Source organism: Piliocolobus tephrosceles, chromosome 1 (genome assembly GCF_002776525.5).
Source record: "Piliocolobus tephrosceles isolate RC106 chromosome 1, ASM277652v3, whole genome shotgun sequence".
NCBI classification, from domain to species: Eukaryota; Metazoa; Chordata; class Mammalia; order Primates; family Cercopithecidae; genus Piliocolobus; species Piliocolobus tephrosceles.
The window spans coordinates 37,726,685-37,742,954 of NC_045434.1; the positions used below are offsets into that span (position 1 = coordinate 37,726,685).

The window sequence follows — 16,270 nt, forward strand, 5'->3', positions numbered from 1 at the left end:
CTCTCATTGGCACAGAGGCTCGAGGCTCTCAGGAGTGACCAAGTCCACTGGCTTGTCCAGGCCACTTAACGCCACTTTCATCAATAGCTCCCTTCCTCAAATTCCTACGGCTCTGATCATCTGTCCCTTCCGCGATCTCACACTCTGGACTTCCGGGGCAGTCTTGATTGATTTTCAACATTCTGCCCCTTTGTTTTTCCATGTCAACAAATTCACAAATCATAGAAAATCATCCCAGGTTGGCCTGTGCATTCTGGGGCTTTGGGGACATGGAGCCACCAGGCTTTCTCCGAAACAGAGCACGATCATGCGTACCCTTGTGTCCCAGCTTCACATCTGCATGTCTTTTCAACAATATTAATAGCTTCTTTAGAATCAGCATCTGTGTCTGTTTCTTTTGTCTTCTCCAGGACTCCCTGAAGGGGCTGAGTGTGTGGGAAAATCTAAAAATGCTTATGGGGAGGGGGAGGTTAAGCTCCCCTTCTTGTCCTTGTCAAGGTCTCTCTCCCACTGCTTCACTGGGGGTGAAGGGCGCATCTGCAACAAGGGCCCCGTGAGTCTGTAAGGAGATGTCTTTTGCTTCTCTCACCCGTGCTTATCAAAGGGTAACCTAAGTCCTGGTGTAGGTTTGGGAAAAACGCTGCTGGACTTGCGCAGGTCGGGGTTGTTTTTGGATAGCCACTCCCTGCACTCTTGTTTACCAAAGACCTGACTCCCTAACAGACTGCGTCTGACCCGCATGGAGTAAAATGGATCCTTTGTCAGCTGGAGTCTGAATTCAAACGCCTTCTCTGCGGCCCTTTCCAGACCGACCCCAGCGTTTTACAAGGGAGCCCTGGCGTTGCCTTACGCTGCCCGATGCTGCCCCCTGCAGGCGGATCGCAGACACAGCCCGCTCCGCTGAGCGTGGAGGCTCAGCCTGTGCCGCCCAAATGGTGGCTTTTCATCACCTAGAGTTGTCAGAGCAGCTAATAGCGCATGAACAGGAAGAAAATTGGGCTTCTCTAAGTGAATTGGGTGTTGAAAGACACTGAGATAAATGGTGGAGGCAGTGAGAATGACGAAGTTTCAAGTTTGAAGTAACACGTTTGAGAGGTGAGAGTGGGAGAAGGAACCAGTGTTTACAGTGACCATGTGATTTAAATCTGGGCTCACAACAGCCTCAGAGGCAAGTGCTCTGAATTCCTGTTTAATAGATGGTGAACTCGAGTCTTAGAGAAAAGTTAAATAACTGCCCAAGATTATACAGCAATAAATGGCAGAACCAGGACTTGAACTCAGTGACCCCAGGCCTCTGTGACATCTGCTGTCCTGCCACCCCACCATAAGAGATCATCGTCCTGCCTGGAGGAAGATCCCTTTGTCTATGGGATGAATGGGGTTTTTGGAATGAAGGGGAAACTTCAACAGGGGATTCTCTTCACTAGGAGAGTTTGGAGCTGTAGCCTCTGTCATGTGATTTGAGGGGTGTTTGGCAGATCTCCCTGCCTGAAAGCATCTCCCCAACTTGCTCATTACATTGCCTGGAATTTTGCTATAGAGAGCCCTTCCTGTGATTAAGACTGGCTAAGTGGTACTCCTGTTAAATGAAAATGCCATTCCTGTCGGTGGGGGGGAAGTCACAGGTTAAACCTTTAAATCTTAATTCAACCTCAGTGGAGATTAGCTCATCAGGTTGCTTCATCCCCGAGGTAGAGAATGAAGGATGTGGGGAAATTGGACGACAGGGGGTGTGCCAAAACCTAATTTTGTTACTGAATGTCTCACAGACTCCTCAAACTGTACCAAATGAAACTCTTTATCTTCTCTCCCACGCCCTCCCTTCTTGGACATTAAACAGGCTCAGAAATCCCTGCACTGTCCCTCTCTCCTCCATCTGATGGTCGTTGGATCCTCCCCAGCCTGCCTCTGAAGTGGCGCTTGAATCTCCACCGTGCGCCCTCACTCTCTGGTGTGCTCAGGCCCTCGTCAGTGTGTTTCTGCCCCTGGGACTTCACCCTTTAATCAGACCTTAGTGCAGCAGCAAATGAGAGCTTTCGAAAACATGAATTGGAGGATGCTGCATTTCCTCCTAAAATCTTCCTCACTGCCTTAAAGAAAAGTGCCAACTCCTTTAGGCACTTTTTTTTAGGAGCGTGTTCCCATCCTTCTCTCTTGCCTCTCCTCCGTACCTCTCATTACCACCCTCCTTCACCCCATTCCCCAGCCTGGTTGTCTCATTCACAGCTCCACTCTTTTGTGCTTTGTTTTTGTCAGGAAAGCCCTTCCCCTTCAGTGGTCAGCTAACTACTCCTCCATGAAGCCATCCCTGATTCCTACTCCAGCCCCCCCAAGGAAGAGGTAAGTTCTTATGTCACCCCCGACTAAGCCCAGACACATGAATGAATGGATGAGTAAACGAAGCTCAGCTGATGAGTGGACTATCCAGTTCAAAAGATGAGGTTGTTTCTGAAATGAATATAAACCAAACTGTGGCTGCATTTTTGAAGGTTGCTGCTATGATGCACCGAATGTGTCTGTGTGTGCATTGGTGGGATACAAAGACTCTGTTAGGGTAAATAATTTGATGGGCCTTGAACTTATACAAGCAGACTAGTTTCAGAACATTGCCATGGAGACGAATGAGGACTCAAGCAGCAGGGTACCACTTAGGCAGTGACAGATTTTACAGAAAATGGGCTTAGATATACCTTTCTTGTCAAAAAATCTCCTAGCTAATGGGGAGAGTGCTTCAAGGCAGAATAAAAGCTTGCACCCTCAATGAACAAAAAGCTCCTGAAGTTAGAAAACCAGGAAGTAGTAGGTCAGGAAGAAGATAAATTCTTAGCAATAGACTGAAAGACAAATGGCCAATGAGGATGTTGGGGCCATGACATTATGTTAGATAGAGTTCAGCATATTATATTAGAAAATAAACAAAGGATGAAGATGTTTCAAATGTATCTTTATATGTTCTGTTGTGTGAAGTGAGGAAACTGGTCCCTTGGTCCTTGGCAAAGTGTTAAATCATTTATTTATTTATTTATTTGAGATAGAATCTCACTCTGTTGCCCACGCTGGAGTGCAGTGGTGCAATTTTGGCTCACTGCAACCTCTGCCTCCTGGGTTCAAGCGATTCTCCTCTCTCAGCTTCCTGAGTGGCTGGGATTACAGGCACCTGCCACCATGCCAGGGTCATTTTTAGTAGAGACAGGAGTTTCACTATGTTGGCCAGGCTGGTCTTGAACTCCTGACATCAAGGGATCTGCCTGCCTTGGCCTCCCAAAGTGCAGGGATTACAGGCATGAGCCATGGTGCCTGGCCATGTTAAATCATTTATTACAGAACTAGAACTATATAATCTCCTACGTAGCCACCATAGAATCTTCCAAGTCAGGGGTTGCACTTGGACGCATCTGCCATCCAATCCACAGACCCCATTCAAAATTTTCAAGTTATCCCAACAATGTCTCTTTTTCCTTTCTAGTCCAAGATCATATCCAGGAATACAAGTTGCATTGTTCTTGTGCCTCTTTAGTTTTCTCCAATTTGAAACAGTTTCTTAGTCTTTCCCTGTCTTTCATGTCATACACTGTTTTAAAGAGTACAAACCTTTCATTCTGTAGGACGTCCCTGGGTCTGTCTAATGTCCTGGTGTCCAGACTTGGATCATGCTCCCTTGTTAAGAACACCACAGAAATGATGCTGTTCTCATCTCAGCGAATTGCATGGGGTGGAAGGAGGAGACATAGGATGTAAATCCATTCCACAACTGGTACTGTTTATTTTGATCACCAGTCACGTACCAACGTTTGTCTGCCAGGTTTCTCTCCTATAAGAACCCCATTTACCCCCTTTAAACTGATGGCATTTTGTGGGGAGATAGTCCTGTTCTTTATCAAACTCCCGTCTCCCAATCTTAGCCTCCATTGATGTCTCCTGCCAGAATCAACCACCATTATGACAATTTCCAAATTATGGTTTTTTATTTCCATCATTCCTTTTCGTTTTATTAGTTGGTGGGCTACTGTAATACAAAACTTTCCCATTTTCTGTTTGTGTTTGCATATTTATTTCAGTAGGGAATCTTGTTTTAGTCAATGGATTGTATTCCATTGCTATCCTTGTTTATTTTGATGTTCACATTGCTCCAGATATGGCCGGTGGAGTCCCTTCAGCTGGGCTCCTGCCTCCTTTTGACACATCTCCACCATTCTCAGCACTGTCTTACTTTCTGGCACTACAATATGACCAAAGCTCATCTTGGTACTTTTCATTCTCCAGCCTGGAATTAGTTCTTTCTGCAAGGAGCCCTGCCTTCTTGTAGTGGAGCATGGTGTTTAGAAACCAAGATCTGAGCCCTTAGTGTGCTTCTTGTTACTGGGGTGCCATTGCTTCTAGGCCTGTTGAGTGGACAAATCTAGGAAATATATGTGTGCATATGTACACTCACAGGTGTATACACACATCTAGAACTTTTTCCATATCTACCTGTGTTTATATATTAGAAAACAATAAATCGATGATACTTACACCTCCAGTTCCAACCCACCTCAGTGTTCTTTATAGTTTCCTTATTTTCTATATTTGTAATTCTCTTCTCCAACAGTAAGAAACCTGACTGTCATTATCCTCAAGATATGTACTTATTTGCTCAATAAGCTTACTTATTTGTGTAACGTAATCAATCTCCCAATGACAGCAGCTGTACCTTTCACCTCTACTCCCTCTCCCCACTCCTAGTGCCTGTATCCTTAGGTGCCAGCAGGCATATCATCAGTGAACTCCACACAGCAGCCCCCTCTCTGTCAATACCCCATAGGGGCCCTGTGTGACTCCTCCATGCCAGGAAGGGAGGGGAAGAAAAAAGAGAAGAAAGGAAGATGGAGCCTGTGTGGATTGTTTGAACTGAATGCCAAAAGGAAGAAGGAGATGCCATTTCGCCTGTGCCAGCAAGTGCTTTGTCAAGTATTGATCATTAAGAAAGTACAGATAGATGCTCATGCATTTATGAATCAGTGATGAATATGACTTTAATACATAATCTAATTATTAATCAGGGGTCAAAGAAATGCCCAAAGGGCAATTCGGAGTTGTAGTCAGGCTTCAAAACAGGACACTTCTCAAAATTTGGGGGACAAAGTTAAAAATAGCTTATCCTGGTGGGCATGGTGGCTCATGCCTGTAATCCCAGCACTTTGAGAGGCTGAGGTGGGCGGATCACTTAGAGCGCAGGAGTTTGAGACCAGCCTGGCCAACATGGCAAAACCCCATCTCTACAAAAATACAAAAAAGTTAGCCGGGCATTGGTGTTTTATGCCTGTAGTCCCAGCTACTCAGGAGGCTAAGACTGGAGAACCTCCTGAGCTCAGGAAGCAGAGGTTGCAGTGATCCAAGATTGCACTACTGCACTCCAGCCTGGGCAACAAAGTGAGACCCTTTCTCAAAAACAAAAACAAACCTGTTTATCCTCTGAGGTTGAAGCCAACAAAAATCAGCCCCAAATAAATGAGATTCACCACCTGTGGGTGGAACTGTCTTGTAAGATGGCTTATAATTGACTCCAGGCACCTTTCACATCTCCATGAAGGAGAATGAAGAGCCTTCCAAAATCTTCCTCTGCAGTAGTTCATTCATTCAACACTATTCACATTGATGTCTGCCATGTTTTCCCTTGTAGCATTGCTATTTATCTCTTTGGAATTGTATGTCAGTCGGCTGAGCACCGGAGGATATAACAGGGAAGAAAATACATACCTTATAGTCAGAAAGTTCATGGTCTGGAGTGGGAGACAGTGACCAGGGCACTTCAGCACGTGAGCTACGTGCATTGAGAGGCGTGAGCATCCAGCTCTGACTGGGTGGAGGTGTGTGGAAAGGTGTGCTGGGGAGGTGACTGCAGATACCTGAAGGACTCATGGGAATCAGCCGAGAGAAGGGAGTGGAGGGAATATTACAGGATGAGTGGCCACATGTCCCAAGGTCTGGAAAAGTGAGAGAGCACAGAGCGCCTGGCCAGTGGCAAGTGAGAATGTCAAGTTTGAGGGGGAATGGGGTGGGGGTGAGATGGAGAGCTAAGCAGACCTGGATCATCAGAGATCTTGGAAGCTGTATTTAGGCATTTGGACTTCGTCCTAGGGAGAGCGAGACGTCTCTCAAGCATGATCTGCAGACGTGTGAAATGATCATGGTCCCATTTTAGAAAAGCTCCCTGACTGTGTACAACAAGTTAGCCACATTCCTGCTTAAGGGCACAGTCTCCACAAGACTGCCCTCACTTCAGACATCATCTCTAAGTCTGGAGGTCCCCAGGGTCACCTTCTCTTCAGACAAGTTGCCTAGAAATTCAGGGGTTCCCACACTACCCTCAGCTTTGATGATTCACTAGAACAACTCATGGAAATCTGGAAAGGGCTATACTTATGATTACAGTTTTGTTACAATAAAAAGATACAAATTGGAACCTGTCAAAGAAAGAGACATACAGCAGAATCTGAGAGGGTTTCAAACATGAAGCTTCCATGTCCTCAGACACAGTGCCCTGCCAGCATTGATATGTGACAACATGCATAAAGGAAGTCCACTCAAGCTTTGGCATCCAGAGTTTTTACTGGACTCTAATGAAGTCCAGAGCCTTCATTAGCTAGGCATGATTGATTGAATTATTGCCCCTGTGGGTAGACTTGATCTCCAGTCCTCCTCCCCTTCCCAGAGGTCAGGCTGATATCATGAGGCCCAAAGGCCCAAACTCCTAACCACATGGTTGGTCCTTCTGGCGTGGTCAACCCATACACTGAGTCCTCTCATAATAAGTAAGGGACCCACCGCGGATAACAAAGATACTCCTATCACTTGGGAAATTGCAAGGGTTTAGAGGTTACCTCCCAGGAGCTGGGACAAATGCCAGATCTCTCCTTAGGTGAGGCCAGATTCCTTACTACACACTGTGGTGTGGCAGTTAGACTGGATGAAAGCAAGTTGAGAAGCAGAGAAATCAATTGCTAGTTGCTGCAGCAATCTAAGGAAGATAACATGGTGGTTTGGACCAAAGAACAGCAGAAAGAATGGAAAGAAGTGGAAGGTTTTCAAATACTTGAATCCTAGAATGTCGGGACTTGGTGGCTAACTACTGGATAAAGGATTTGAAGGATGGGGAGGAGTCAAGGATGATGAGTAGGTATCTGGCCTTGGCAAATGGTTGGTTTGGGGCTGCTGTTTGCCAACACCTTTGGCTTTCGGTTTCCTGAAAAATCAGCCTCGTAGAGTGCTTGGCACATAAGTGAGCATTCCATAAATAGCTATTGAATAAAGAATGAATGAATGGACCCATCTTTAAGCAAAAGAGACAGTGACTGGACCTAGACTGCTGCAAGAGAGGAGACCAGGTTCAGAAATGTTTATTGTCCACTTCTGAGACAGGGCCACAGAGGAGCTCACCTATCTACAGCAACTGGACATTTTCACCTTCCATGTAGGAGGCTTCCCAGGCCTGCTTGAGTAGGTGTGTGTATGTTATGTGTATGTGCATGTGCATGTGCATGTGCGTGTGTGTGTATGTGTATGTGCGTGTGTATGTGTGTGCGTGTGTATGTGTATGTGTATGTGTGGCTTTATGCAAATTGTGAATTTTATTGGTCATTTGAAAGCCAGACTCATCATACTATTTTGGGGAGGCTTGAAAAGGGGCTTATGTATGCTTAGAATGGAATTGGGTTGAGTGTTGAGGAGGAACTTACTTTCTCCTCTTTTCATGTTTCTATACGAGGGAGTTTGATTAGGGTGACATTCCTGGCTTCTCTCTGTCTCTTACTCTCTTTTCTTTAGTAGTTGAACTGCTTAGTGAGCCTGCAAAGGAAATTGAGGGTATGTGGCTCAGCCCCTTCCTGGCCTTCTCTGAGGATCTGCCTGCCTGCAGACAGTGTGATCATTGCTTTCAGCCAGGTGCTTAGTGAGGCAGGCCCCACGGTGGGGGGCGTGGGGGATGCAGCTGTGCCAGTGCGTGGGAGGGCGAGTCCACCTGATCCTGGGATGCAGTGTTAGAAAGCTCATGGTTACTGTGTCCCTAAGTCACATTTCCTGAATCGGTTTTGTTATTCATATGTTCATGAAAGAGGGATGTTATCTATTTCAATCTCTCCCCAACACTGGGCTCCCAGCTAAAGGAAAGATGTCTGCAATGGGCTTGGCATGGCCGGAATGACCCTGCCCTGTTTCCCTGGGGAGTGGTTTTATGGCTCCCTCCCAGCTTGAGTTCCCGTTTGTCTTAGTCCATATTCTATTGCTATAACCAAATATCTCAGACTAGGTAATTTATAAAGAAAAGGAATTTATGGAATTATTATAGTTCTGCAGGCTGGAAAGTCCAAGGTGAAGAAACCACATTAAGCAAGGGCTTTCTTGCTGGTGGGGACACTCCATAGAGGCTCAAGGTGGTACAGGGTCTCACATGGTAGAGGGCTCATGAGAGACCTGAGCTGGTTTTTAATAACAGACTCGTGCTTGTGATAACAAACCCACTCCCCTGATTTCCCATTAATCCATTAGCCCATCAATCCATTAATCACATTAACTATTAATTATTAATCAGAACCCTCCTGACTCAATCACCTCTTAAAGGCCCCTCCTGTTAATACTGTTACATTGGGGATTAAGTTTCAGCGTGAGTTTCAGAGGGGACAAACGCTGTTCTTTTAGAGAGCCTCCCAGATCCCCTTCATGATTAGAATATGATTATACAGTCTGAGTTGGGATTGAGTTAGGGTTACTGGATTGTGATTTCCAGCTGGTTTTAAGAACCATGAACCATGGCTTGGGGAATGTGAAGCTTAGGCTTGTGTGGTATTGGTGTTGGGTGGGCTGTGGGCAAGACACCAATGGATATGGGCAATATCTTGGTGCTGATGTTGGCTGCACCCAGATGCATCTGGCGACTTTTCCAGTGCTAACCAGCAGGTGCTATTTGTTATATCACAAAAGTCTTCCAAGTCCGTGTGACTGAAAATTGGGGGCAAAGGTCACCTCTGAAAGCTTATTTCTATATTATTCCTATGTCATTGCTGAAAAGTCCATGTGCTTATTATAGATTGTTGGGATAAAAAGAGGTGAGTTGCTGAACTGAGAAAAATACTACAGAGTAGAAGGAGCGGATTAAATATATAATATTGTAACCTGTAATCAAAATTATGACTTTGATCTAGGCTTAGAAGTTGTTACACCTTATCCTATGTTACTGGCAGGCAATGTAAGGTCAATATATTGCCAAAGAATTTGCCAGCCACACTAGGCAGCATCTTCTCTACTAAAAGGCCACAGCCGTGGAATGAGAGCCCTGCTCCTGGTCACAGACAGCCCAAGTCTGTTCTGGGAGCCAGATTTAAGGGAGGCCATAGCAGTGCCAGATGGTAGAAGCCAGAATATGGACTGTGGATCCAGGTAGAACCTGGTTTGAATCCTGCCTCTGCTGTGAATGACCTTGGGCATATAACTTAACCTTTCTGAGCTTCTCTGAGCCACTGTCTTCTTACCTGTGAAATGGGAATGGTAACATCAGACTAGATTCTTGTCACGATCAAAAAAGATGATGTACTTAATGTGTGTACCGAGCACCATGCCTTGTTGACATTGACATGTGAGACCCTTTCTCTCAGATTCGATCCTGATTGCATCAGAATTCTACAAGGCCTAGCATCCACTTATCAATGGTATTAATTTCCTCCACGAGGCTGCTTTGACCTCTAGAACCCAGCAGGCATGCTCTTCTGATCTGTCCACCTCATCACTTGCATGGATCATATCTTGCTTTGCTGAGTGTGCTTTCTATTCCTGTATCTGCATTTTACTTCCTCGATTAGGGTGTAATCTCTTTCCGAGCAGAAGCTTTCATCTTTTAAAAATTTTCCATTTTTGCATCTTAGCGCCGTTCCTTTTTGCACATAGCACTTGCTCAAAAAAATAGGGATCGGTTGATAGTTTATCTACTTTGGTGTCCTAAAAATTGCCCCAGAGTCATGAGCTGAACTTAGCTTACGTGAGGTCATTACTACAAAGTCACAACATGTTTATTCATTTATCTGTTTATGTGGTAGCCCTACCATGACTCACACATCCGAACGAGGATTGCAGCCGTATAAGGGGCACTGTGAAGGCTGACTGTGATTCTGGGAGCCCGTCACCTCGCAAAACATTTTTGGAACTCCTGCTTTGAATCAGTGCCAGAGTTGCAGTGGTGAATCTTCACACCTCCTGGGAGGAGTTATTTTTGGAAACAGTGAAAATCTGTCTGGTCACATTTGGTAGCTGTGGTCATTCAGGGCCTGAGTGTGTTCAGTGGAGTGATAATTAGTTACTATTTAATTGGCCATTTCCAATGTGTCAGCCACTTTACATCCACTGTCTTATTTTAATCTTAATGTGACCTCTATGAAGTAGGTGGTCTTATTATCACCATTTTATAGAAAAGGAACCTTAAGGCACAGAGAGTATAAAGCACACTCTGTACAAGGACTCCATGGCTTTTTACCCGTTATTAAGCTAGTGCAGCAGGCACGGGGGACATACCCAAGTAACCCTTACATACCCCAGCAGAGGGACAAGGGGCCTGGACACCTTTTTAAAAACAATAAGGCCAAGGACAGCCACATCTGGATTAGTGGGAACAGGGGGAGAGTATGGGGGATGCGGGAACCCAGGAGGGGCTGAGAAAACTGGTCAGATCCTGCATCATAGGTGAGTACAGGCACCTCAGGGTCCCTCTGGGAGAGACCAGAGAAGGGAGGAGAGCACTGGGGCTTGTTTGGGAACCTCTGAGTGGGTAAAGATGGTCACTAAAATCCCCAACCGAAGGAATTCCTTTTATGCCTCTCTTTTTTGCTTTCTTAAAATTGTATTCATACTTGCTGATTATCAAAGGAGTTCAAATGAGAACACTTGGACACAGGGTGGGGAACATCACACACTGGGGCCTGTCATCGGGTGTGGGGAAGGGGGAGGGATAGCATTAGGAGGTATAGGTAATGACGAGTTAATGGGTGCAGCACACCAGCACGGCACATGTATACATATGTAACAAACCTGCACGTTGTGCACATGTATCCTAGAACTTAAAGTATAATAAAAAATAAAAATTAAAATTAAAAAAAAAAGGAGTTCAAGTTCATCGTAGAAAACTTGGAAAATATAGAGAAGTAATAAAGAAAATAAAAGTCATCTATAAATGTCCCTCTCCTCCCCCAGGCCTCAGGCTTTGCTAAGACAAGGCCGCTGAGCAGATCAGCACACGTCGGGTTATTTATAAATCTCCCGCCTTCCTCTCCACCCACTCCCCTCTCTCTTGGCTACAGAGAAGCCTTCGGCCAGGACATTCCCTTGCAGCCTACTCAAGCTGCTATATAAAGCCCTGCACTTCTCGGGGCTGGATCAGAACGTTCCTTATCTCTCTGCAGCAGGACGCTGATAATCTGCCCAGCTGGCAGGCGCTCTGAGGTCGGCTTGGGCTGCTGCTATCAGGGCCTGCAGCCCCTGTGTGGTCGTCGTCTTTGGTTCCCGCTGAAACTTGGCCAACAACACTAACTGAAACCTCAAATATAGGAAGTTGTTTGCTTGTTTCATTAGAGGGCAGTTGCCAGACAGCTGAGATGAACTTAATGGGCTTGGCATGGCTGACTGGTGTGTCCAGCACATGCAGGCTCTGTGGTCAGTACTGATGGCCCATCATCATGTCCCCTTCGGAAACAGCTGTGCCAGCTCCCTCCTTCCCCAGCCCCCACCCCTGTTCCTTCCCCTTTCTCTGCATTAGTGCTTGGCTCAGAGTCTTCTGCATCCATATGGCTTCTACAGGCAAAGGCCTCCGTGGCCAGGTGGCCTGCTGCATTGCAGTTCCACAATTCCAGGCTGGACTTCTACCTAATTGAGAGTGGACCACAGCAGACTTACTTGCTCTGCCTGGAAAATAAGTTTTGTCATGGGAGGCAGAACCATCTTATTTCTGTAAGTCAGGGCAGAGGATCGTACAAAAGAGGCAAGGTATTATCCTGAAAAAATACACAGGTTTTAAATCAGAGCTGATGTGACATCCTAGCTTCTCCACTTAGAAAGAAGTGTGATCCTAAGTAAGTTATGTAACCCCTTCAAAGTCTGGTTTTCTCATCTTTAAAACGTAGAGTGATATTTCCATCCTAGAACTGTTGTAAAATGTATATAAGATGACATATATAAAGCACTGAAAACATACATCAGATGGCATTATGGTAGCTATTTTTTTCTTTTCTTTTGTTTTTTTGAGATGGAGTCTCACTCTGTTGCCCAGGCTGGAGTGCCGTGGCACAATCTCAGTTCACTACAACCTCCGCAGCAACCATCCTGGATACAAGCAATTCTCCTGCCTCTACCTCCCAAGTAGATGGGATGACAGGCACCCACTACCACTCCCGGCTAATTTTTGTAGTTTTAGTAGAGACAGGATTTCACCATGTTGGCCAGGCTGGTCTCAAACTCCTGACTTCAAGTGATCTACCTGCCTCGGCCTCCTAAAATGCTGGGATTATAGGCGTGCTGGGATGACAGGTGTGAGCCACCGTGCCCAGACTTGTGGTAGCTATTATAATTATTGTTAATAATATTATTATTTATGAACATTTGAATGAGAAAGAGTTGGTGGTTTCTTTTTTTCCTCTTAGATTCAAGATTCAACAGGGAAACTTTTGACCTTCGTTGTGAAGAAACCCATCTAGGCAGGTAAGTGTGTGTCTCCATTGATATTTAAATGAGTTTTTCAAGTTTTGAGAGAATTTTTTCAAAGGAACTTCTGGGCCCTGAGAAGGTTCTGATTCACCTTCGTATTGGCCTCATAAGAATCAGGTCAACCTCATATGAAAAGGCAAGTCATACCTACTGCTTGGTCAAAATTTAGTAGCAAAATATTCCTGCTGTAAGCCACAAGGCACTTTCAAGATGGAATAATTATCTATAAAACAGCAATAAAGAAAACATAACTTACCAGAACTTAGGAGGTACAGGGAAAGCACTGTCCAGAGGAAAATGTGTAGTGTGTTGGTTCATTTTATGTGTCAACTTGACACAAGGTGCCCAGATATTTGGTCAAACATTATTCTGGGTGTGCCTGTGAGGGTGTTTCTCTTTTAAAATTATTATTATTATTTTTTGAGACAGGGTCTTGCTCTGTCACCCAGGCTGGAGTGAAGTGGCAAGATCTTGGCTTAACGCAACCTCAACCCCTTGGGCTCAAGTGATCCTCTCACCTAAGCATCCTGAGTAGCTGAGATCACAGGCATGCCACCATACCTGGCTAATTTTTGTATTATTATTTTTTGAGATGGAGTCTTGCTGTGTCAGACAGGCTGGAGTGCAGTGGCATGATCTTGGCTCACTGCAACCTCTGCCTCCCAGGTTAAAGCAATTCTTATGCCTCAGCCTCCCGAGTAGCTGGGATTACAGGCATGCACCACCACATCCAGCTAATTTTTCTATTTTCAGTAGAGGTGAGGTTTTTGCCACATTGGCCAGGGTGGTCTTGAACTCTTGGGCTCAAGCGATCCACCTGCATCAGCCTCTCAAAGTGCTGGGATGACAGGTGTGAGCCCCCATGCTGGCTGAGGGTGTTTCTATGTGAGATTGGTGTTCGAATTGGTAGACTGTGTAAAGCAGACTGCCCTTCCTTATGTGCGTGAGCCTCTTCCAATTCGTTGAAGGCCTGAATAGATCAAAAAGGCAGAGTAAGAGAGTCTTCTCTCTCTCTCTGCCTATCTTTGAGTTGGAACATCAATCTTCTGTCTTTAGACTCAGACTTGGACTAGAACTTATGTCATAAGCTCTCCTGGTTCTCAGGCTGTCAGACTTGGACTGGAATGACACCATCAGTTCTCCTGCATCTGTAGCTTGCTGACTGAAGATCTTACAGCTTCTCATCCTCCATAATTGTGTGAGCCAATTCCGCATAACAAATTAATACATATCTACATAGATATCTGATTAGTTCTGTTTCTCTGGATAACTCTGATTTATATGCATAGTCTTATAATGAATTAATAAAAAATTAAACAGGAATGAGAAAATGAAATAAACATCCAATGGAAGTAGTTAGAAAAAAGGCAATAAATGTCAAGAAAGTAGAAAGGAATTAATAAATGTTAAAACAGAAATCAAGTAATTAAAAGACAAAAATATTTTATAATTGATAAACTGATACATAATAAATAAATTTAAAATAAAATTCTTTGAAAAAACAGTAAGATTTCTAAACTGTCAGCTAACCCTCTCAAGAGAAAAGAAAGGAGGAGGCACAAATAAGAAATGCTAAGGGGTACTTGAGAGGCTGAGGTGGGAGAATCACTTGAGCTCAGGAGTTCAAGATCAGTCTGAGCAACACAGATGCTGTCTCTAAAAAAATAACAATAAAACAAAATTAGCCAGGCATGGTGGTGTGTGACTGTGGTTCCAGCTACTTGGGAGGCAGAGGAAGAAGGATCACTTGAGCCCAGAAGTTCAAGGCTGCAGCGAGTTATGATCATGCTATTGCCTGGTTGATGGAGCAAGACCCTGCTCTTAAAAAATAAAAGAAAAAAAGAAATGCCAAGGGGATAATAACCATAGATAGAGGAAATTAAAAGAATCCTTAGGGATTATTTGGCTCAACTACTTGTAAGAAAATTTTAAAACTTACATAGTTAAGAATTAACCTTACCCAAAGAGGTTTGGCTTTTGTCTTGGCTCCTGGAAGGTAAGCTCTGGACCCTTGGAAGGTCCTGCCTGATAAGAGTGTCTTTGTCTACCTGGGAGCCTTAGGCCACCCTGGACAGTCAAATTCCATGTGATTTATGATGGGAACTGGGGGCACGCACCCTGTGGGTCTAGAGAGTAAAGGTCAGCCCTATGGACAGTCAATTATGTCTGTGTTCTTGAGCCCCAGTAAAAACTCTGGACACAAAGGCTCAGGTGAGCTTCTTTGTTTGGCAATACTCTGTGTGTATTGTCACACATTGCTGCCGGGGATAGTAGCATTTTCCATGGCTTCTTGGGGAGAGGGCAACTGGAAGCATTGTGCTTGGAACTTTCCTGGACTCTGCCCTATGTGCCTCTTTTCTTGCCTGATTTTAATCTGCATCCTTTCTCTATAATAAACCATTAACCACAATACAACAGCTTTTAGTGAGTTATGAGTGTCCTGACAAATTATTATTATTATTATTATTATTATTATTATTATTATTATTGTTGTTATTTTGAGATGGAGTCTCGCTCTGTCACCCAGGCTGGAGTGCAGTGGCATGATCTTGGCTCACTGCAAGCTCGCCTCCCAGGTTCACGCCATTTTCCTGCCTCAGCCTCCCCAGTAGCTGGGGCTACAGGTGCCTGCCACCATGCCCAGCTAATTTTTTTGTATTTTTAGTAGAGACAGGGTTTCACCGTGTTAGCCAGGATGGTCTCAATCTCCTGGCTTCGTGATCCGCCCGCCTCGGGCTCCCGAAGTGCTGGGATTACAGCTGTGAGCCACTGCACCCAGTCCCTGGCAAATTATTGAAACTGAGGGTGGTCTTGGGAACTCCCCCAACTTTGTAAAGCCTGACATACTGGATACTTCTCTGGGAAAACATAATTTGTCAAAAACTGACTCAACATCATAGTCAATATCAGTTTTGCCTTAGTTAACCTATAAATTAAAAGAAATCCCCAACAAAAAAGGAGAATTTTAGACCAATATCCCTGATGAACATCAATGCAAAAATCCTCAATAAAATACTGGCAAACCGAATCCAGCAGCACATCAAAAAGCTTATCCACCATGATCAACTGGGCTTCATCCCTGGGATGCAAGGCTGGTTCAACATATGCAAATCAATAAACATAATCCAGCATATAAACAGAACCAAAGACAAAAACCACATGATTATCTCAATAGATGCAGAAAAGGCCTTTGACAAAATTCAACAGCCCTTCATGCTAAAAACTCTCAATAAATTCGGTATTGATGGAACGTATCTCAAAATAATAAGACCTATTTATGACAAACCCATAGCCAATATCATACTGAATGGGCAAAAACTGGAAGCATTCCCCTTAAAAACTGGCACAAGACAGGGATGGCCCCTCTCACCACTCCTATTCAATGTAGTGTTGGAAGTTCTGGCTAGGGCAATCAGGCAAGAGAAAGAAATAAAGGGTATTCAGTTAGGAAAAGAAGAAGTCAAATTGTCTCTGTTTGTAGATGACATGATTGTATATTTAGAAAATCCCATCGTCTCAGCCCAAAATCTCCTTAAGCTGATAAGCAACTTCA

At 44.6% G+C, this 16,270-nt stretch overlaps 1 long non-coding RNA gene across 2 annotated transcripts; it reads left to right on the forward strand.

Annotated features, from left to right (window-relative positions):
- The first annotated feature begins 931 nt into the window (after positions 1 to 931).
- Positions 932 to 14,143, forward strand: LOC111536964. Of its 2 annotated transcripts, none has more exons than XR_002729870.2 (4): positions 932 to 1,095; positions 2,257 to 2,340; positions 12,654 to 12,711; positions 13,774 to 14,143. It is a non-coding gene; the product is annotated as an uncharacterized LOC111536964 (long non-coding RNA). The 2 variants fall into 2 exon arrangements; XR_002729871.2 differs by lacking the exon at positions 932 to 1,095 and adding an exon at positions 1,870 to 1,951.
- The last annotated feature ends 2,127 nt before the right edge of the window (positions 14,144 to 16,270 follow it).